This window comes from Cryptotermes secundus, unplaced genomic scaffold, assembly GCF_002891405.2.
Source record: "Cryptotermes secundus unplaced genomic scaffold, Csec_1.0 scaffold13, whole genome shotgun sequence".
Lineage (NCBI taxonomy): Eukaryota > Metazoa > Arthropoda > Insecta > Blattodea > Kalotermitidae > Cryptotermes > Cryptotermes secundus.
In genome coordinates this window covers 147,612-172,426 of record NW_019734350.1, presented here as the reverse complement: position 1 = coordinate 172,426, position 24,815 = coordinate 147,612, and the positions used below count along the sequence as shown (strand labels likewise).

The 24,815-nt window shown below is 41.2% G+C and overlaps 1 long non-coding RNA gene across 1 annotated transcript in view; it reads right to left on the bottom strand.

Annotated features, from left to right (window-relative positions):
* Positions 1-24,815, bottom strand: part of LOC117282651 — a 320,533-nt gene that overhangs the window by 253,929 nt on the left and 41,789 nt on the right. Inside the window, exon 2 of the long non-coding RNA XR_004513475.1 lies at positions 24,590-24,668. This is a non-coding gene — a long non-coding RNA (uncharacterized LOC117282651). The remainder of the gene's footprint in view (positions 1-24,589; positions 24,669-24,815) is intronic.

Sequence of the window (24,815 nt, the reverse complement as noted above, 5' to 3'; positions counted from 1 at the left end):
ATCAGCCCGTCACATGACCGCTACCTACACAGGGCAACACGAACACGGTAATACTCATACATCCATGTCTCGAGCAGAATTCGTATCCACCCCCGAAGTGTCCTTAGAAGCATAGGACCACTGAAAGTCATTAATATATCTTAATTAAATGATATTTTATTTTCGCTGGAACTACTTCTAAGACAAAATTTTGTATTATTCGAGAATAAATTTCAATATTATTGTACAAGAGACCGCGAAACGTGAGCATGAAACAAACTGAGTCAGCCGTACTGAATGATACATGACTACTGCTTCTCTGTACGAATACAAATCTCCATATCTGAATATCTCTTGAGCTTGGAGAAGACCACATTGCCTCACTACACTCTCAAATCACATCTTTGTGAGATGGTAATACTTAACTAGTGAACGCTGGAAACAAGACGCGAACTGTCAGACATGCTTGTCTTTCTCTCCTTTACGCAGCCACGTCCTCATGCTATCTGACATCTGCAAGAAAGCATCTGCCTGCCTACGCCGCAGCATCCGCCCTGCCTGCGGTCTTCTGGTTGTAAAGAGGGAAGGTCACAATGTCACCCACTGGGTCACCAAAAGGATGCACGGCAAATTAGTAATTAGGTATCGAAATATTTTGCGCTCATGAGCATACCCACTCCCTTTGTCTCCAATGACCACATAATATGTCATGGTCATTGGAGAGGAAGGCAGTACTCAGAACGAAGCAGAAATGGCAGCTCAGCGCAACGAGGAATATAATTTTATAAATATTATACAAACACAGCGTCATTAAAAAGTAATAATACGAAATAAAATTAAAAGCAGTATTAATTTAAGTCACAAGCGAACTTGAGAGCACTAAAATGGAAGGGTGGTTAAAACAAACGCTCCGTGATACTTTCATGATTTGCACCCCGTTCGATTTCCTTTTCCTTTGAAAAATAATAATAACGTGACTTTTAGACACAGCTGTTCCATTCATATAATGCACCAAAGAACAATGATCTACTATCCGTGACCCGATTCTTGAGATCAGATTTTGTGCTAACTACCGAAACTTGCGGAAAAAGAGCAGAGCTACTGCTCAGTTATGTTGATAACTATAGGTCACAAGCCAATGTAGCATCCAGTGACGAATTCGAGGCCGATCACAGTGGCCGTGCGGTCTAAGGCATGAACTGTCTTCGCTGCTCGAACACTGGGATCGTGGGTTCGAATTCCACTCGAGACATAGATGTCTGTGCGCATTTATTCTGTTTGTGTTAGGTAGCGGCCTTGCGACGGGCTGATCCCACGTCCAAGGAGTCATCATTCATTCATTCATCAATGGCTCTACAGCCCTCTGTTTGGCCCTGGCCTCTTCTTCAGTTTCGTAACCTTTTTACACAGACGGTAGGACTCCTTGGGCGAGTGATCAGCCCGTCGCAAGGCCGCTACTTACGCACAGGACAACACAAACACAGAATATACGCACACACGGACATCCATGTCTTGAGTGGGATTCGAACCCAGTATTCCAGCGTCCAAGCGAGTGAAGGCAATTCATGCCTTAGACCGCGCAGTCACTTTATTGGCCCAAGAAGTCTTACCGACTGTCTTAGGTTAAGAAACTGAAGTGAAACGAAATGTTTCACGGATGCCCTATGCACCAATTAAGAGGAACAGGAATAGAATAATAATAATAATAATAATAATAATAATAATAAGTATTCGAAAGAGAGTGCATGTGTATTTGGTGTAAATAGTTTATGGCGACTATCAAATCTTAAGTTGTTGAGGTTAATGAGTAGATTCATATGCATATCCTGGACAATCCAAGAATTATCAATGATGAAAGCTAACCCGAAATGATCATCAGTAATGGCAAAAAGCAATACAAAAATAACTTAAGAGCCAATAAAAATATTTTAGCCCAATTTAATCAGATAAGCCGTGTAATGTTGGACTATATATAAAGAAATTATTGAAACTGCAAGGAGAACTTGAGTATTCGCAAGTGCGTTTAATGTTGTCATTATTATATCAAATATTACAATAAGATTCACACTGCTTTATTTTCTTAATTGCCTCCGTATAAATGTGTAATAAATCACTGAGAAAATTTAAGCATTTAAGCGTGTGGGTGCAACAGTAACTAATAGGAAGGAGATAAATTCTGAGATTAGCATAAAAATAAACTTAGAACATTTTCTACGATGATTAATTAAATTAAAGTCGCTTAGTGTGGGGTGGAGTCCAACTGGATCCATTCGGCACGGCGGCCACTGATTGGCCTAGTGCAGCCTGCCCAGGGTGATTATGATGATGGAGAATTTGGTGGAATGAAGATTGGCAGGGGAAACCGAAGTGCTCGGAGAAAACCCGCTCCAGCGCCATTTTGTTCACCACAAATCCCACTTGACCAGACCCCGAGATTGAACCCGGGCCACCGCGGTGGGAAGCCAGCGACTAACCGCTTGAGCTAAGGCGCGGCCCTTCTTCGATGATTAGTTCACACGTTTATTAGTAAGATAAGAGAGCATCAAAGGTATGAATCATCCTATGTAAAACTAAGATCTACTTAGTAAGCTCCATCTAAGTGTTCACATTAGCAGAAACGGCAAACAATTTGCAATATCCCTAAATTCTGTCTCCAGAAAAAGGTATTATTTATAATCGTGCGGCAAGTTGTTTATTTCATGGATTCAGAGCCAACAAAATTTGGAGCTAGGGGAAGTTGGGATTAATGTTTGGGGTGTATCAGTGGAGAGGTGTGTTCTCAGGAAAACACGTTCAAGTATTTAGGAAATAAATCCCCTCTTCCTTCCGTACTGAAACAGAACACAGCCTTCTCGAAACAGAATTTAATTTTCTACCCACCCTAACAAGAACTTAAAAGGAACGTTAAATTTCTCTCCCTGATATACGACTTAAACTAAGAAACAATTTAACTCCTGTATAGGTCTATGTGTGTATATACCTATATGTATTTTATTTTATTCTGTAGACCACTTGCATTTCTTGTGGGAAAATTTAGGCTTGTAAGATCACCACTTTGTCTGTGTGTTTATGTCCCTTATAAACTCTATTCCACCTGACAGACTTTCATGAAATTTGGTCGAAATTACTGGCGGCCACCGTGGTTTCACTTTACCAAAATTTTATACTGTTCCTTACTGTAAATGCAAGTTAAAACTGGTAGCCCCCAGATGAACGGTTTATCAATGGAAACTCATACATGATACGTTTGACTGTAAGCTCGGATTGTCTTGGTGTATTCAGAAACAAATTAAATTCCCTGGATTAAATAGAGAACTAGGAGCAGTCACCTGCAATTTTGGCGGTGAGCAAAAGTTCTCACATTTGTCTTTTGATTTCAGGTCGGTCCAATACATGATTTCTCTAAAATTAAGTCTTCACTGATAGCAGCAGTTCTCAAAAGGTTATTGAGTACTACTCTGCTGCATATGAATTAAAACTTCTGACCTAGGCACTCTGTTTCATTTTCTGCATTAGAATTTGCATAGATGTTTACAACGGACATGAACTCAAATAGTGAGCAGAGAATATCAAAGCGTCTACCTTTATATGCTGCTAGTTAACAAGCTGATCAATAAATTATTTTCTTTTTCATTCATTCATCAGTAATCTGTCAGATGACAGGTCCACAGCCTCTTCCAAAACAGTTTCTCCACTTAATGCGATCTTCTGTTTTTGGAAAGAGACTATCCAGGAAAAGTGATAATGTGGTAGTTTTTCCATTTGCTTTCCACATCGCAGTACAACAGCCGTTCAAACCACTCTGGTCACGCCTGTTGCTATACGAACTTGAACCATCTCGAGCATCATTTTCTCTGTGCTTCAAGTCGCCGCTGATGACGCTGCTTCCGGCATCAGTTTTCGGTGTCTCTCTTCGTCTGATGCCTACCCTTTGACCTGTCCAGCAAGGGAGGCCCTGCCAGTAGCTACGCTACCGCTGGTATAGCTCTCAGGGTCCTTGGCATACTCAAACACCCTCACCACGATAAGGTGGAGACACCAACGAGGGGTATTTTCTTTTTATGGAACTGGAAATTCTATAGCCGCGTTCACACAAGCCAACAGTTGGTATCAATCCTAAGTCGGATGAATCCAATCGATACGACATCCTTGTCAAAGATACTCGTACGTGTTAACTGACTCATATCCAATGTACGCCGCAGTCTCCCAAGCGGTCTCCTTCCTTCCTGTCTTCAAGCCAGGACTTTATTTCCAGTCTCACCTCGGAAATCGGCATACTGCCACATACGCAGCCTAAAATTCGCAATTCATAAATAGCTAAAGATTTCCAGCGGCCCAATTTCTATCACGTCTATCATACGCCTTTGTCCAGATGAACTGGATTACCAACAGGTTTAACGAGATTCGTTCATATTTACACTTTACATAGCTAAAACTTATTAGTAATCAAAACGGGTGGGGTGGACGGGACATAAATGAAGCATGGGGAACATGCAACACAGTTCTAATCGGAAAAACTGAAGAGAATACACTAATTCGGAGGGATAAACGCAGAGAGCAAGTGTAGTATTAATGGCCCGGCCATAGCTCAAGCAGTTAGTCGCTGTCTTCCCACTGCGGCGGCCCGGGTTCGATCCCGGGTCTGGTCAAGTGGGATTTGTGGTGGATAAAGTGGCGTTGGGGCAGGTTTTCTCCGAGTACTTCGGTTTCCCCTGCCAAACTTCGTACCACCAATTGCTCCACAATCACCCTCACCTATAATCTGGGGCTGGTACAATAGGCCAGAAGTGGCCGCATTACAAGGGACTTACTCCCACCCCACTAGCAATAAACAAAGTGTAGTATTAACATATCTCTTGGTGGAACAGTGTATATGGGTGTGGATTGGAGTCAATTACTTTAGGGTATGATCCTATGACGATCTTTCATGAACACGATTATGAACCTTGGGATACATAAAAGCAAGGAATCTCTTGATAAGTCGATTAACTGTCAACTACGCCAAAAGTTTTCTGTGCGATGGAATTAGTTGATTGTTATCATAGAGGAACCGTATGTACCTTCTTACAGAACCGAAATTACAGTTTATAACGTCACTTATTCTTGTACGGGAGATATCGCTTTCCGGACGGAGAACGGCTATCCTGATAATACATTTTGTATTATCTGATAACAGACCAAGAGCAATCCTTCCATCACATATCACGAGTCATCAGAAATAAACATAGAATAACCTCGGTTGTTGACGAAGAGTCGTAAAAAGAGCAATAAACAGCCAAAAACATATAAGGATCTAACGTATGCAACATTCCACTTCCTTCTGAAACTGACAACTCTCTCCATACCTCTGGAGATAAACCAGTCTTCCTCTGAATGACGTATAAACATGACTGAGGTGGTATATTTCCTTACAACATCCCGCAAGCTTCAAATGCTAAACAAAGAGACCACAAAAGGTTTAAAACAGAAGTCAGAACGGCCATTGTTACACGTGAAACAAAAAGATGAAGAATGTTACAAAAGTTACGAAATGTAAACTATACAAAGCAGCTGCGGCGAAGCAGCATTGTGGACTGTGCCTTAATTATTTATTTTAACTGCACACAAAGTGGCCAGTACTTGCTATACATTCAGAGAGGACATCCAGTAAATATGCAGAGCTCCGACATCTCACCGTGAGTGACAGCCTCTTGGCTTCGAGGTACAGTGAACCCTTGGTTTCGGAGTAATTTCAACGGTATGACTTGTCAACTACGGACAAAGTCGAGATAAGTTCAACTAAACAAGGAAATAACTTTCTTTCATAATACTTGCAAATGGATTCTAGGAGGTTATGGAGGGTAGAGACATTTTAGAGCGTTGCCCGACTTGGTCCGGATATGGTTAGGCCCTAGTACCTGCTGTACTCTCTTCGTAGTAGTCCGAAACTCGACTGTGTTCCTAAAGTTCAAATTACTCTCCAGCTATCCTTATCAATTGCTTTGATAACATTACTGAACGTTTTATGCATCAATGATTTTTTAATAATTATTAGTGATATCGCATGAATATTTGATGTTATTTTTACATCGGTGAAATATTAGTCAATAAATTATGGCGACTGGTTTAAGGTTTTATTATACGAGTATCATAATTTTCCTGAAAGACTGATTAACGCATCGGGAAACCCAACAATCAAATCGCTAGACGGCCTTTCAATGCCGTCATATTGTGCATAGTTCTTAAGAATCTCGGAGTAACCTGGTAAAGACAATTATTGCATTTTATGAAATATAAAGGCCTATTGCCTTGCTCACAAAGGCATATCTCTGGGTCATATTCTGAGTTGTTTTAGTAATACAGTTCACGAACTTAACTTAATAACTTAGCTTGGTCCATCCTGGTCCGTCACACTAGCAATTGTATATAAGATTTTTAACCAGCGTCCAGTGTGATTGATAAAAGATGTGTTTTTAATTATTCATCCTTCACATGTTTCGGTCAAAATGACCATCTTCAGAAGGGTATTAGTAACGCATATGGTTCCTAGATTAAAATAATTATTAAACATTACTGTGTAAAGGGACTAATTCTAATAATTTTGAGATGTTCTAACAAATCAATGTACAACTTAGTATTAGTTAAAAGATATAAACATTTATATCAATGACATGAAAGATCTAGCTATGACTGAAAGATAAACATAAATTTCTTTCTGACGTCATGTTGTTTTTTACGTCCTAAGGAAACACCACTCTGACATATTCAGCATATTTATCAAAAAAGTGTTTGCAGACAAAATTTCAGGATCGAGGCAGCAGTGGCAGAGGGGTCGGCTACTGGTACCATGTTTAATATGAAACCAGTAAACTGGTTCAGAAGTTATTGGTGGAGACAAAGGACATCGTGGTACCAGAAGCGTACCTCTTGTTATAAAGCAAGATATGTAAGCTAATAAAACAATTAATGTTTTGCCTCTCTGAAAAACAATTACTTCTTGCTGAAACAGTGATGTCAGAGCATAAGCTCATAGGTCATACACCTGCAAGTCCAGTTACTGTATTGCAACCGCTGTTGTGGACAAGAATAACAATTATTCATCTGACGGGTTTATTTACGATCTTACTGACCTCAAACGCTGGTATTACAAATCGGCTTGTGCTTTTAAGAACAATTTTCTTTCATGAAGGCGTTACAACAGAGTTCACCGTGATCTATGGTCCTCATTATTATGTAACGGAGTCGAATTTGTGGCAAGAGACATAGATAGATCTATCTTCTGTCTATCGAGAATTGATTCATGACACGTGATTCCGATGACAACAGGAAAATGCTAAGATTAACAACAGATCTAAGAGTGTAACATTTATTCTTCTGAATTTCCAAGTTTTCATGAAAATATGAAACTTCTAAAGTATAGCGATCATGATATTAAGTTATTTGATCGTACCAAGAATTACTAAAGCCAGTGTAACTTAGTGTGGTGTGTTTTATAATTCCCAAACTTTTGACGCCATACAAAAAGCACGACTATTTGACAGGTTCATGACACATCACTATGCGAATTTTGAACATCTAAACTGAATACGGCACCGCATTCTCTTGCTCGAACACTGGGGTCGTGAGTTCGAATCCTACTCGAGGCACGGATATCTGTCTGCGTTTATTTTGTGCTTGTGTTCTTCTGTGTGTAGATACCGTCCTTGCGATGGGCTGATCCCCCATCCAAGGAATCCTACCGACTGTGTTTAGGATTAAGAAGCTGAAAAGGCGAACAAGGTCCAGAGGGCTGTAGAGCCATAGAGAGAGAGAGAGAGAGAGAGAGAAACTGAATACGGTAGTCCATAAAATAGGCTTTTTTGCGTAAAGAGTAATTACATCCTATGTTCCACTAAAGGTAGCGAATTCCTCAACAATGAAGGCGATTGTCAGATTCACGAAGGACTGTTACAGTTACAGTAATACGTAGGTTATCATGACCAAAATAAAGTATTTATCGCTGGCGACATATCGTACTATTTTATTTTAAAAATCGTAATAATAAAATTAATTAGCATTTCTTCATAGCGACCGCCTCTGTGGTCTAGTGGTCAGAGTTTCTGGCTACTGATCTAGAGATCCGGGTTCGATTCCTGGATCTACCAGTTTTTTTTTTTTTTTTAGATTTAGTGAATCTGGAACGGGGACCATTCAGCCTCGTGAGGATAATTAAGGACCTATTTCAAGGAAATAGCGGCTTCGGTCTAGAAAACCGAGATTGACGGCCGTGGGGAACCGTTGCGCTGACCACGTGACACTCTCTATCCGCAAGAGTTGACACTAACTTCGCCGAAAAGCGGCGGTCGCTCGGTCGGTATAGTTCGCTTGCGGACTACAGGCAATGGAGTTTTTTGTTTGATATTAGTGTCATTTCAACCTCAAAAGTCCGCACAGTCGTAATATTGGTATTGTTTATAACAAGACACAAAATTTGGTCTCCAATACCATGGTGTACATGTCAAGAATAATGAAATTCCTTCAATTTCGCCAAACGTAGTGAAGGGAGGTGACTGATGCACGGACAAGCCGACGTTTCCTTGTCACCTAAGAAGAGTGTGATAGAAACAAGGTTATTTTTTTAAACATCGTATCATCCGCTTTAATATCTGTCCACTTCATATCACAAACGAACTTCTCCTCCCCCTTTCTTTACAGTGCCTCATACGCCGGTGTAATATGGGGCATGACCTGACTCATAGCACACCCTGAAACTACCCTTGTTGAATCACGCCCCCCTCCCTCACACTTCCGTTAAACGTATATAGGTTTCGAGCTGGTCAGTATTTGTCGGGTCTACCACCCTCTCACACACATTCCATTAGAATCACGTGACCGACCTGGCACGAGAGTTTGCGTATAGGGGGAATCCCCCTCTCCTACCACTTTCAAAACCAAACATTGGTACAGTACAGAAGAGAGTGTAGCCACATCGGCCAAAGTCTCTATATGGTTTCTGACCACAAGCAGCCCCACGCTTCTTCACCATTCGTCCACGAAATTCCCAATATACCGGTGGACAGCGGAAGAGTGTTGCGAACACAGAAGGCCTTCCCCACCCTTACCGAATGTTGCTGATTTGCAGATTTAGTCCCACAGTGACTTTATTTACGAGTGCATTCTCGAACACGATCTAATTGTATAGTAGAGGTAGAGTGTTTCAGAACAGGGAGCTGAGAAGAGAAAAGGTAACAGGAGGACAGAGAATAATGAACAGCTTCATAATTTGTAATGTTTCACTGAATATTAATCAGAGTGACCACATCAAGAAGCATGAGCCGTGAGAACCTATGCAACATGAATGACAGAGATAAGAATTGCATTCATAATTTTAAGTCGGAAAACCGGAATGGAAAGGAAACCCCTGGAGATCTAGTAGTAGAAAGAATAATAGGTTTCAGATGAATATCAAAGAGAATGGTACGTGTATTGGGATTGGATTCATCAGGACCGGGATAGGACCGGGTAAGGTTTTCTAAAGAAAGTAATGGGCCGTTGAGTTTCATTCTCTTCCATGACTTCAGATAGAGGAAGTGCCATTATTTTTTGTCCAAATAAGTTACGGACATCAACATTATAGGCGCTCGACGAATTTATGTAAAACTTGGTATAATGTACTTAACGCTTTCTATACGAAATTTTATTTAGCGAAAATGTTTTCATTTGAGAAGTGCATTGGAATTTTACACACGCCACTTGAAGAAACTCCACATAATTTCAGTGCAGGAGTGAAGGAGAGTAACATTCTTCACTGACATGATTACATAATCGTACTAAGTTTACCAAGTTATTCAGAAGGCCGTGCCATAGCTCAGGAAATTTCCCACCGCGGCGGCCCGGGTTCGAGCCCAGGTCAGGTCATGTGGGGTTTGTGGTGGACAAAGTTACACTGGGGCAGGTTTTCTACTTGTACTTCGGTTTCTCTTGCCAAGTCTCACTCCAACGATTGCTCCACATTCATCATCATCCGTAGCTGGTACAATAGGGAAATTAGTAACTGACGTACCGAGTGGACTCAGTGGACTAAAAAAAAATATTCAGAAGTGCTTGAAATGTTTGGAAGAGATAAATCAATGACTGTTAAAATATTGAAAATAACCATCTGGTAACAATATAAAATATTCTGGTGCGAAAAAAATGAATCAATGCAAGTAAAAAGCAAATAAAAAGGTAAAACTATCCCTGTAACAGGCTGTGGAAGCTCCAATATTTTCTAGACAATCGGCTCACAGATTACGGTGAGGTTTTCAGCCTTACGCGCCGACCTCCCTTTACTCCCAGGAATATTCCTGGTACTGATTTCTGTTAGAGACTGAGTCGATCCCAGGGCCATAGTGCGACAAGACGGATTAGGTCAATTTGAAAAATCCAATGACCTTATCGGAAATCGAACCCATGACCTTTCTGCTTGCAGCATAGTGCCTCAACCAACTACGCTACCGCGTGCCCTATCAATTCAAGTAGACACGATAAATATTATTGTGTTATCTAATTGTGTAGTTAGACCAGACCCATAACACTCACGATATAAGCATACAGAGTCTAATATCTTACTTCGGAAAGCAGAAACGCGTCACACTGACGGCGAGTGTTTCCAATGTATATTCTTGAATCTGGATTATCAAATAGACAAAACAATTATAAAGTTCTTTCGCGTGTACACACAGAAAGTGTACCCTCAAGTACATTTTCAACTGTGCAATGAAATGTGTAGAAATAGTGCAAATGTTCATTAAAAGTGTTACATATGTTACAAATTGTAACTAACCATTAGCCTACAGTAAATTATATACCCACTGATCAATACAAAAGAGGCAGAATATTTTAAATATCTCTGAGATTCTAAATACGAGTAATCGCCATTTACTCTTTATTGGAGAGGTCCTGATGTTTATTCTCGGTCAGTCACGATGCTTCTCCAAGTTATTCTTAGAAAAATATTGCCATGTACCGGGGTTGGCGTGACTAATAATAATGGGTTCTGGACTTGATGATTGGATTTATTGGCACTTCTTTACAATTACAGTTAATTATAAGAGCTCACACATTCAACTCCTTCTGAACGACGTAAGTCTGACGAATGTCTGAATTTCTCGAATTCTGAGTCTGAGTCTAGTCTTGTGTTACGACCGACGGTCATTCGGCCAGTCAGCCTTTAAATAAAACATCCATCTGGGGCTTATGACCAGATTTTTATTACTGCCAGACGGGTGTGGGTTTGTTGATATGGAGAGCTCGCTCAAACGAGAGGCCGGGTCTGTCGTTTACAATTGCTTTTGGTCCTCGCCAGCGCTGTTATTCTCGAGTCTAAGTGCTGTGAGACTTGTGATCATATTTTACTGTCTCAGATTCGAAACTTCCCTTTTCGTCGCCTCCTACGACTCGCAGGGCTACGGTGGAGGTATTCGACCCCGCCTCCATACGGGATGACTCTCGAATTCAAGAAAGAACTGCCACACGACCCGAATATAATTCACCATTTTCAATAATTAATTTTCCTGTGTTATTCTGTTTGTTGTCACGGGAATGCCTTTGTTAATATTCGTTGCCGCGGAAACGGGTGTTTGCGGGTCATTGCCTAGCTAATTGACTCCCGCTTCTGATACTATTCCGGCTTTCAGGCAATGTTAGTCGAGCCGTTGCCTAGCAATGGATTTTTTTATCACAATACTTTAAAAATACGTCATTATTACTGCCTATATCCATCTTTCAAATTATTAATTTACAGTAACCTTACAAGTCTATTCTACGTAACAAATAAAAATTAATAAGCTTTAATTAAATAACATATTTCTTATGATTATTTTTGCCGTTGTTCTTCCTCTATGATGATGAGGTGGGCAGGGCATGTAGCACGAAGAGAAGAGGAATGCGTATAGGATACTGGTGGCAAAGCCAGAAGGAAAGAGACCACTGGGAAGAGCAGGGCGTAGGTGGGTGGTCAATATTAAAATGGATCTTAGAAAGACAGGATGTGACGGTATGGAATGGATTGATCTGGCTTCGGATAGGGACCTGTGGAGGGCTCTTGTGAACATGGTAATGAACCTTCGGATTCCATAAAATGCTGAGTTCTTGAGTAGCTGCAGATTTGGCGGCTCCTCAAGAAAGGCTCAGCTCTATAAGTAAGTTCTTACGCTATAATTTAACATTTTTATGAATTTAGGACCTCATTTTCCATCTGTGTGTCAGGACATGTCAAAGTGGAGCGCAGTGCCAACTGGGAGCCGAGATAGTATATGTGTATATGTATGTATAAACGTTAGCTCGGTTCAATAACTATGAATGTTCACTGATGCCTCGCAATGCTATATCCTCCCCCATGCGGTCGGTCATCCTACGTTCAGTGAAGACAATCATTAGTTGTCCTTCTGACAGACAGTCCGAGCTGAACAGAGGAAAGACGACGTGCGAGGCATCCATTTATCATAGCAATACGCCGTACTAAGCCACGGCGTCGTGCCAACCTGCCGCTACTTCCCCCCGGCGACCCGTCGACAAACAGCAAGCAAATGGTCCCAAAAACTACTGTTTAGCAGTTTGAAGTAAGTTTTCTGTACGAACGAGCTACAAGCTGAACGGCCGAGGAATTGGGGTTCAATTCAAGGCAGTGGAAAGAGATTATTCTAATCTGTACGGCGTCCAGACCGGCTCTGGGGCCTAAGCGGCCTCGTATCCAGTGGGTGCCAGGTATTATTTACACGGGGGTAAAGGGGCAGGAGCGTGAAGCTGACCACACAGCTCCATATAGAGTCGAAGTTAAGAATTTTGGAATTACATCTCTTACTTACATCTTCGCCGGTCACGGTAGCCGCCCGGTCTGACACATGTACGGTCTTCGCTCGCTTGGAAGCCGGGATCGTGAGTTCGAATCCCACATAAAGCATGGATGTTTGGTATGTGTATGCGTTTATTCTGTTTTTGTGTTGTCCTGTGTTTAGGTAGAGGTCCTGCGACCGGCTGATTACTCGTCCAAGGAGTGCTATTGTCTGTAAAATGACCAAAATGAAAAAAAAACAGAAAACAAACCTCGACACTCTAAGTTATAAGATGAATGGATTAAGTATGTAACATCCGTCCTCATGGATTGGTGCTTAATTATTAAAGCGCGGGGAAATTTTTACCTTCATTTTTTAGCCTACTTCCCTTATTTTAAAAAATAAAAGTAGGCGTTTGAGACAACCGTACTGTCCGTGTGTGTATGTGGATCCACCCTATCAAATTTAGAACGACTATCTCGACACCTTACTTCATGAATCCCTCCCGTCGGTCTGTGTCCACATGTGTATCCTCCTACCGTTGTTAGGCAACAGCTCGGTAGAAACATTACCGCGGTAATGAATGTACAAACAATAGAAGAATTGTTGGACGTGTCGTTCTCTGTGTGGTCCAGATCGCATCGAAGAAAAGGTGGAGATTATTTGTTACCAGAAATTCTGTTCTGTTTGCTTTTGTTTATTCTTGGCAAATTATAAGGCGCTATCGATAGCTCAGGACACACAGAGTCGAATGGATGGGATGAATTGAGGAGGATTTGGAAGGTAGCCGTCGTGGTCTTATTTAACAATATAACCCTGTATTTGCCTGGAGGGACTGTGAAAACCACGAAGTATCTCACTCAGGATATCTAGTCGATATTTTAAGTGGACACCTCCCAAATACAAATCAGAGCTTGCTTAGTCGTTAAAGTAAGTCTCTGAATTGTGGCTTATTTATTGATAATGACAGGCGTGTTTTATTTCCCTGTTTGTTTAACAACGTTGTTATTGCTGTTAACGCCGTTGCGTTGTATGTGAAAACGGTGGCTGTGGATGATGCAATAAAAATTACTGTAGAAAAACTTTATTTCACATTATCCTGTTCTAAATCTAGTTATCAGAAGAGAGGTGACCACAATTTTGTACGTTATTTTACATGGATGTCACACTAAAACACTGATAATATGAGAAGAAAATACTGAGGGTATCAGAAAAATGTTTGTGCCTAACGAAGGGAAAAAAGCAAGGCTGTGTAGGAAACTGTACGACGAAAATGTCCCCCATTCATCATAAACAGGGAAATTACACGAGGAAAAGCTGACACGTGTGGAACACGTAATATGTATGAGGGAAATGGAAAATTCGTAATTTTTTTTAAATCATACAAGGAAAAATATCATTTGGGAAGCGGAGACGTAGATGGAGGAAACGTGGAACTTAAAGGGAGAAATTATGAGGATGTGAACTGTATCTGTTTAGTTCGTCTCTACAATATATAACATACATCCGCATAATTCCCTAAGTACCAAATATATCCGTGATAATTTCGTTATAAAAAAGAACGTAAATTTGTGTCCTTCCCTCGAAGTAGATTATAAGAGCACGTCTCAAGATCACACACAAATTTCCGCTTTTGTATATCTTAAAATTTACTGATCTTTAGAATGAAAGGGATTATATAAAACCTTCTTATTTCAGCCACACAATTCATACCTCTGTCAGTACTCCAGCCAAACATTCATAAATCGCTGATAGGAAGCAGGATATACGAGTATATGGCAAACAGAGAGACTAATATTTATGCTGGATGATTTGATTACAAAACTGCTTGCATCTTCCGTGTTGTGTCATCCTGGCGCATGACGTCAGACACGCCCCTCTCCAACTAACTAAATAATAAAAGTACGCTGTTTATTTAATTTGATTAACAGCACACACCTGCCTTCATAACTTTATTTTCTATATAATTTTACGATTCCTCTAGCCCATCACTCCTGCTCCCCTCCATGATCTGCTTTCCTGCGCAACTCTGGTTACGCCCATTACGCAATCATAATCAATATTCTTACACTTTGCTACAACTGGAGTTAAAACTATAGAATGAACTTAAAAAAGGCATATTTTGGTACACGCTGTAGCTATTGTTGTATACTCAATTCATGGGAGCTTTGATAGATTAATGCCGTCAAGTGTCGAATTTAAAATTGTGTGGAGCTACACGTCTATGCCTTACATTTCCTGGTATAGTGCTTCATTAAACGTAAAGACAACTTTTATCTATTACCTATGTTTAAGCATTAGTTGACCATTTTCTCAATAAAAAAGCGATTTCATTATTGCAGTACAGTTTATTTTACGATAATTTTGGATTAGACTGGCTTATTTCGATAAATGTTATGTGGTCAATCGGTATATATTATATTCATAATACTTATTTAACTCTTTTTAGTGAATAAAATAAGTATTCACAAGTTTGACAAATAGGTAAGCATTTTCATTAATACAGTATACGAGTAGTTTAATTGTAGATAATATGGAATAGGATGGGCTGTTCTGCTAACTATTGTTTGGTCAACGGAAATATTTTTTTTCCTTGGCACTACAGCCCCAGTGGGCCTAGGCCTACCTCCATGAACTTCACTTCGGTTTTTCTAGATCTTACACATACGGTAGGATTCCTTGGGCGGGTGATCAGCTCGTCGCAAGGCCTCTACCTGTAGACAGACACAGAAAAACGCACACAAACATCCATGCCCTGAGTGGGATTCGAACCCACGATCCCGGCTTCCGAGCGAGCGAAGACAGTGCATGCCTTAGACCGCTCGGCTACCGTGACCGGCCAACGAGAATATACATTTATAATATTTGAATAATAAGCACCTAGTCAACAGAAATAGGTTGTCACGAGTCTGTCACCATAAATACGCAATTTCATCAATTCATTAAAGAATATCTTGAATAAGAGCGGTCGCCCTCACCAGTATGCCTTACATAAATTACACACAGTGCTGGAATTGAGCCAGGGCTGGTAATAAAAATATTAGGCGAATCGTTGAAATCTGAGTGCGTGTTTATCCGGTACAGCCCGCAGTGTTCCTCCCCTTCTGCACGATCCACGCCCTACAGGTTGTCATTTGTCACCTGTTTCATCACACTCACGCAATGAACATTAGTCACATACATATTTTGCCCCAGAGTTTGTGCTGTGCATGTGAAATAAAAATCGCTTGCAGCCAAAAAAATAAAAAAGAGGAGGTCTCACTAGAGTACAAATTAATCGACAACTTCAATAAAGTTAACTATATATGGAAACATACAAATATTCCCTTTCAACTGACAAAATACAATTTTACAAGCTATTTGGCTAATCACCGCTAACGACAGAACAGTAATCACTGGTGCACATTTTCACCAGAGTCCTAAATTTAGAAATAATAAGTGGATGTAACCTACTTAATTTAGCATGCTCCAAATTGCAGTTCATTACGCAAACCATGCTAATATAACCTGAAGTTTCAACATTGCTAATACTGAAACCCGCCATTATTTCTTTTTCTCAGTTTCGTTCAGCATCCAACCCCAGAGCCTACATTCATAACATCCATTTTCAATAGGAAGACCGAATGTAGTAGCTGTTTGGTTATAAATTCTCCTCCTTATTCAAGAGGACTCGGGTTCGAATCTCGTTGCATAGACCGACTACTCTGTTTTAAGGATTCGTGGGTTTCCCCAGGCCCACAAGGGGAAATCGTTGGATATTACCTTACGCACACCATGCCCGTTTCCTACCACATCTTTCCAATTTTTCTTTCTCAATTATTTTATCACCGATAGGCCTATCTATATAGCCAATAAAAAAACAAACTCCGTGGTTTCAGTCCGCAATCGAACTATACCGACTGAGCGACTGCCGCTTGTGGGCGAAGTTAGTGCCAACTTTAGCGGACAGAGGGTGTCGCGTGGTCAGCGCAACGAATCCCCAAGGCCGTTAATTTCGGTTTTCTAGACCGGGGCCGCTATTTCCTTGAAATAGCTCCTCAATTATCCTCACGAGGCCGAGTGAACTCCGTTCCAGACCCACTACTTCTCAGAAAATATTGGTAGCGCCGGGAATCGAACCCGAACCTCTGGATCGGTAGCCAGCAGTAGTAGTAGAAATAATGCAGCAATATTACTAATGCTGATTAATTTTGTTTTCCTAGAGTATACAACACCAAAATCCTTGCTTCGGTAATTTTTGTTCGTACAATGTAGCGTAGCGGTTAAGGTACTATGCTACAAGCCGGAAGGTCGCGGGTTCAAGTCCCGATAAGGTCATCGGATTTTTTCAATTGACCTAATCCTTCCGGCCGCACTAGGCCTGGGGTTTACTCAGCCTCTAACAGAAATGAGAACCAGGAATTAATTAAATGATTTTCCTGGGGAGTGAAGTGCGGCCGGCGCGTAAGGCTGACAACCTTACCGCCATCTTTGAGCCGATTGTCTAGATAATGTGGGACCCTTAACGTCTCACAACCCTATGGGCCTTCACGACCTGTTACAGGAATAGCTTTACTTTTTTACTCTTTTCACAATAAATTGTAAGTAGGACTTGAGAAATAACACCAAACGTACTTTCGAAATCAATGCAAATCCACATTCTGTATTTAGTAAGGGCCTATTTTTTTTCAAAGGGCCGGGATAGCGTAGTCGGTTAAGTGACTGGCTGCGGGATGGATGACCGAGGGGTCGGAGTTCGAATCCCGGTAGGGGAAAGATTTTTCACTTCTCCATGTCATCCAGACTGGATCTGGGGTCCACCCAACTTCTTATCCAATGGATACCGGAGGTAAAGCGACAGGGGCGTGAAGCTGACCACTCACCTCTAGCTAATGCCAAGGTTAATAAAATGTGGATCTATACATCCACTCTCCCACACGCCTTCATGGCTTAGTCCTTAATTAGTTAAGCAAAGGGACAACTTTACTTTCACTATTTTTTCATCGAAAGAGAATATTACGAAAGTAGTTTTTCCTTTTCTGGTATAATCGACTCTTTCAGAATGCACTATAGGTAATTTCCACAGTAGATTAAACCGCAAAGAGTTCGGTGTGCCCAGTGGAATTTCTTTTCGGATTTGGTCCGCCGAAGGCACGAGACATCCAGAGCCAATGGACGCTTTTAGACATGCATCATTTAACAGTGCTACACCCATCACTCTCATTCAAATGTATGCCTTCGGAAATAATGTTATGCGGTCGACATTGCTGCGACATGATTACCAACCCATCGGCGAAAACTTCTTAAATTAAGTGCACCATAATTTCATCCAACGGAATTTTATACGCTGAGTTAAAACGAACGGTAGAGCATGTTCGAGTGTTACATGGAGTTGCATGATGTTACATGATGAATTATGTCTTCTTTTCGATGGATTGCTTATTGGCTAGTTATCTGTCATTCATTAGATTAGGCTAGATGTTATCAATATGAGAAGATGATTATGTAATATGAACTTGTGCAAACCATAAAAGAAATTTTACGTACTTCGCAACTTTGTTTAACCTCTTCCATTGCCTGAGATTATAACAGATGTAGACTTCGGCTGAAATGAGGTAACTTAGATGGTTCAGAAGCTGTTCAAAGCTAGATACAGTATCGAATCATGATATAAAGTCGGAAGTACACACATGTATCAACTCAAAAAAAAAAAGTCTAATTATTTACATCACGTAGGAAGACTGGAAGCTTATACATCACCTAAATCCATATTGGACTACAAACAAATAGGGAAAGGGTAACTGGAAACACTTCGGAAGAGGTGGAAAGGCAGTTAAGATGGAAGAGACCTGAAGCTGATGATAACGGAATTTGTCCTACTCCGTATACGAGAGGCCTAGGGGCCTAGTGTCCAAAGTGTGCCCAGATCGATCCCTACCACTGTTAGCATGAAATGAGAAAGAACATTTCCAACATACTGCCAGTCACCTGAATAGAGGACTAAAGCCAAGTCAATGTATCTCAAGCAACGGGTAACATTTGGAAGCAGCTCTGATGAAATCAATCAAGAAGAAAAGCCAGTTAGTGCAAATTTTCAGAATAGCTTGTGGTTAGGGCGACATTCCAAAGACGTACCTCCCGGACACGAGATAGGCACATTTCTCGTATTCCGGTGTCAACCCGCTAGATCTTCTTCCAAGAATTAAATCAAATGCTCGATATGTGATGAACAATTTTGGGAAATGACTCGGCATCTTCGTGAAGATCGTGTACTTACTGACTCCTCAATTTGGTTAAGCTTCTAATTTTTACTAAGGTTACTAGTTTCTTTGCGCCCTTTTCCTCAAATGCACATAAGATGAACGCACGGTGGGAAACTGACATCTCTTTAACTGCATATTTCATCTCTCGAGCCACACTTACTTATGGAGCTGAGCACTTCTTGAGGAGAAGCCAAATCTGCAGCTACTCAAGAACTTCTCAGCATTTTTTTGAACCCGAAGGTTTATTACTGTGTTCACAAGAGCCCTCCACCGGTCGCTATCCTGAGCCAGGTCAATCCAATCCATACCATTCCATTCTATCTCTCTGAGATCCATTTTAATATTGTCCACCCACCTACGCCTTGGTCTTCCCAGTGGTCACTTTCCTTCTGTCTTTCCCACCAATATTCTATATGCATTCCTTTCTCCCCATTCGCGCTACATGCCCTGCCCATCTCATCCTCCTTGACTTGATCATTCTAATTATACTTGGAGAAGAGTACAAGTTATGAAGCTCCTTATTATGCAATTTTTTCCAAACTCTTGTCACTTCATCTCTCTTCGGTTCAAATATTCTCCTCAACCCCCTGTTCTCAAACGCCCTCAGTCTATGTTCCTCCCTTAATGTCAAAGACCAAGTTACATATCCATACAGAACCACAAGCAAAATTATAATTTTGTAATTCTAATTTTTATGTTTTTGGACAGCAGACGAGAAGACAACAGGTTCTGGACTATATGGTAGCAAGCATTACCCGAGTTCAATCTCCTCTTAATTTCCTCCTGAATCAGGTTTAATTTATTATCGTCGTTCCCAAATATCTGAACTGTGCCATATTGTCAAAACATCTGTTTCCTATTTTTATGTCACGATATTTCCCTACATTTTGGTGAGGATACAACAACATTTACACACAAGTAAAATAGTAGACGCTTTCTTCCATTGTTTGTTTGTAGTTTACTTGAGGACGTCAGCAAATCACGCTATACATAGAGCGTTGAATGACTGGATCGTAATGAATAATGAATTTTTTTAAAGTTGTGGAAGACAAGGTCGTGGCCTAATTTGAGTTTTTAATCTGCAATTTCCCTATAAGCCTGCATTTGCCCCATTCCTTTTTATTGTTTCATCTTCGAATACTGCTGATCCAGTTTCAGAGGAAGTAAAAAGATAGGTTATGAATAAAAAATAGGCCTTCAAATCCGAAAAACTATGTGTAAATGAATAAGATGCAATGACTACGGTGGACTTCGACTATAGTTCAAAGTTTAAAAACAGAAAAGCTCCAGCGCCAGATGGAATTAATGCAGGTTTACTGAAGTAGGGAAATGAGAGAATGAAGAAGAAAGTGACCTATACAGTTATGCAATCAAGGCCTCACCCTGTAGGAAGACGAGTCCTTGGATGTCTAAGAAGAGGATAGACAAAACAATTACNCATCGGGAATCGAACCCGTGACCTTCCGTCTTGTGATATAGTGCCTCAACCAACTACGTTACCGCGTGACCCAATAATAATAATAATAATAATAATAATAATAATAATAATAATAATAATGTCCGACTTATGGGTTGTGTGACTATTAGACGGGTTTTGGATTGATGACCGGATTTATTGCACACGTATACAACTTGTTACTACGCTTCACAAACCAAAATATGACACCCTGCCTTCTCTGCTCCATCATCTTCGACTTCCGCCTCAAGAGACTCCTTCAGTTCTCAATTAAATGCTAACGTCGACAGACTATTCTCAACTGAACNCTTTGCACGGACCGAACACAAGACACCGTTTTCAACAATGTCCCTATTGTTGTGTTTACCAGTCCGTTGCTTAGAAACGGGTTCTTGTATTGTTGCGTGCGTGTTCATTTCCGCGGGAACCTGTTTACCGAGCCGTTGCCTAGCAATGAACTATTTCGGCTTTCAGGCGTCATGTCACAATAATAATAATAACACCTGAAATTAAAATACATGGGAAAAGAAATAAACTGCAGTATAAGGGGAATTGAGCGCGTGGCCAATAAGCAACGCCGCAGTCGCTCAGAACATGGCGTCAATCTATATCCAGATGAGTAAATCTGGTAAAGCGCTGTGCCTCCTGGTCACTGTAAGTGGCTTCATTTGAGAATGCTCGGTCAATATTCTCCTTGTGCTAGGTCCCGACTGTGCTAATAATGTTCACGGTGGCAGCAGAGCTGTCACAGAACTGTTGCATGTACCCTGAGAGAAATGGTTAACTGGATTCGGCAGTTTGGACAGCTGGGGAGTGACCACTGAAGTAGCAGCGGACAAACAGTGCAAGACAAACAGTAGAACCTCACTTAGAGATCCGGAGAATCAGGAATACATTCAGTGCCGGAACGCAGGGAGGACAAGAGAGATGCATACTTCGGATTGTCAATGGTATCTGCTACCTACCTACCTACCTACCTACCTACCCACTCACTCTCCCGCCTACCGATTACTTACTTATGTACCTACCAATCAGTCTACCCATGTATCAACATACATATCTTATGTATCAACATACTTTGGTATCTGCTACCTACACACACACACACACACACACACACACCCTCCCACCTACCTACCTACCTACCTACCCACACACCCTCCCACCTACCTACCTACGGATCCTATCTATCTACATACATACCTACATATTCACCTAACCTACCCTACTTACCTACTCTGGTACACATCTACAAACCTTCCTACGTACCTAGCGTTTCTATTGACCTACAAACATAATCAGTAAGTCCATTAGTTAAGGCCTTCCATGCATCTGTCTGTCCATCTATCTCCTTACCTACGTACCCACGAACTCAGTCCAGGAGCTAACACCTTATTCACTTAAATTCAAATTTGATAATATTCTCCTGGCTACACGTGAGTGTACAAACGTAGTCTTCTCTTTTCGGATCTCCGATCGAAATACTTTATAAGTTTCCCCAGTTTGTGCTACATGTCCCGCCTCTCTCATCGCCCTGATCTAATCCAATAATATTAGGCGAAAATGCAAATAATAAAGATCTGTTTTAAGAATATTTTACAAGATAAATCGCACGAGAACTGGATGCAGTACAAGCGTGAAAAGATAAAGCTGAGGAGCTGCAAGCAGCCTGGTGATTCTCTGTGAGCCAGGTAATCCGACCCCCCGTGTTCGTGTGGAGACTGTGCGCGGGTTACCACGGAGCTAACCAAGCAATCACCTTCCAGTGGCCAGCGACGTAGACAGACCAAGTTGTGAAATAACTTTGAACTAGTTGGTCGACTGTCAAACTCACACTGTGCTCCGAAATAATGGGCCTTTAATTCATTGTCCGAGAAGAACATGGGACAGTACAGATCTGTGTTTGATCGATTCTTTGAATTTATTCATATTTATTTGTGGTTTATTTAAAGACACTGCTATCAGCTCAAAGTTACAGAGTCGAATATAGTAATTAGTGAATTGAAAAGGACAAGGAACGAAGAGGCACTACCGCGACATTAACCTCAAGAGACTGAGGAAGAGCTCGCAAATATCAGTTGGGATAGGAGGCGTTCCCGAGCCAGATCTATCCAGTCTATACGACCCCATCCTATTTCTCTCAGACCTTACTGTGTAGGTCTCTCTAGCGGTCTGTTTCTTTCTGTCATTCCACCAAAATCCTATATATATATTCCTCTTCTCCCACAATCGTGCTACATGCCTGGCCCATTTCATCCTCCTTCACTTATCATTCTATTTCGCGAAGTGTACAAATTATAAAGCTTCTCCTCATGTATTTTTCTCGAACATCCTCCCATTCCATCTCTGCGGGATTATGAATGCATATACAAGTTCAGTCGAAAAACCTTAAGCGAAGAAACTATTTCAGAGACCATAACATAGATTGGGGCACTAGGGAGCGTAGTTTTTGAGGCACTATGCTACAAGCCGGAAGGTCGCGGGTTCAATTCCCGATGACGTCATTGATTTTTTTCAATTGACCTAGTCCTTCCAGCCGCATTACGGCCTTGTGGTCGACTGTCTCTAACAGAAACGACTACCAGGAATCTTCCTGAGAAGTAAAGGACTACCGGAGCTTAAAGTTGATAACGTTACCGCCATCTATGAGCTGACTGTCTAGAAAATATGACAGTCTCGATGTCTCACAAACCTATGGGCCTCCATGGACTGTTACAGGGATATATTAACGTAGATGAGATGATATTATTAAAGTGGGCATTAAATAGAGTATGAAGGCACACACTTCAGACTGAGGTTCCGTGACCAGCTATTGTGAACACGGCAATGAACACTGGGTTCCGTGAAAGGAGGCGAATTTCTAGATCTGGTGATGGAGTATCACCTTCTCCAGGAGTTGGTTATTTTTGTGGCACCAGGAGGCAGAGGACTCTGTGAGTTGTGTGGGCAATTAATTCACGTGGGACGGACCAGCGACCGCCATGCGAACCACACGTCTACCTATCTATCTGTCTACCCTACGTATGATCGCGTAATATAAGGCACGTCTTCTTACACAATACAATGAACCAGTCTGAGCAGAGCAGGGGGTCTGGTGGCTTGCAGTGTAAATCCCGTGCCATAAATTCAGGTTTGACGCAATCATAATTGAACAAAGTGGGGTTCTTACTCTCACCCACCCCTCTCTACACATCCTTTTCCATTTAATCAGTAGCAGTTTTGATTTATATATGGACCCCCTATCGCGATTGTCTGACGTCGGATGGGTTTGCAAGCTAGACCAACGTTACATTATAGACTGTCGACTGAAAGCAGGGTTTCGGGCTGCAAATGAGGGAAATTGCTGGAAGTGGAGTGGGTATTCTGTGATCTTTGACAGGTTTGCTCTATATATTGTCGGCGAAGTTTAAGCCTCAGTTTAGCTCTCTAAAGACTGAATTTCTTTTAAAGACTATATAAAAATTAAATTCGTACCTCATAGGAAACACATTACATATCTGCTACAAGGATCAACCGATTAATGTTGTGTATGGAAACAATTGCTCTTTGCTGTGAGAACCATACTGTCACGCGCATGCGTGTGACTATTGACAGATTTCTGATTGATGATCGGATTCATTACACTCTTTGATACAGTGCATGACTATAATTTACAGTTCACTGTTACACACATACACACGCACACACACACACACAAGTGTGCACAGTTACGTCTTCACTAGCCGTTGCTCGACAGCGGTTTCCAACGACGGACTTTCCTCTTTCTCTGGGTTGTTTCATATTTGACTATCTCGTGGCTTTGCCCAGCAATGGGTCTACATACCTCAATACGAAACACATAAATATATTGTGTGGGCAGAATGCAAAGTGTTAGTATATTAAGTAGGTGGAACAGATAGAACCACCGGGTCTTAAAATGGTGACGTAAGACACCAGTGACCTATACGATGTACAACTGAATTAATGCTGGTGTATGAACGACTGGTTTTCTTGGAATTAATTAATTTTCTATATGGTGCAAGAGAGAATTCCAACGGGCCTGCCGTAACATTACACAAATGGTCTTATGGCCCTTTTCACTGCGAGTTGATGTAGGACTGAACAGTGCTTACTGCATGCATATACGTGTTCTTCCTTACCTTTCCGTGCTGGGGCCCACTTCCTCATAACTAATTCGAAGGCCGGACAGGTCAGCTCCCCCGTTTCACAAAAGGAGAACTACAAAAAAAGAAACTTTATTTTTTTAACAATTGGATATATTCTCATCCATGATATGTATACAGTGGCCGTCTGGTAGTGCACTCAATTTCACCTGTTACTTCACGACATGTTTCGGCATCACAGTGTCATCATCAGGTGCCCTAA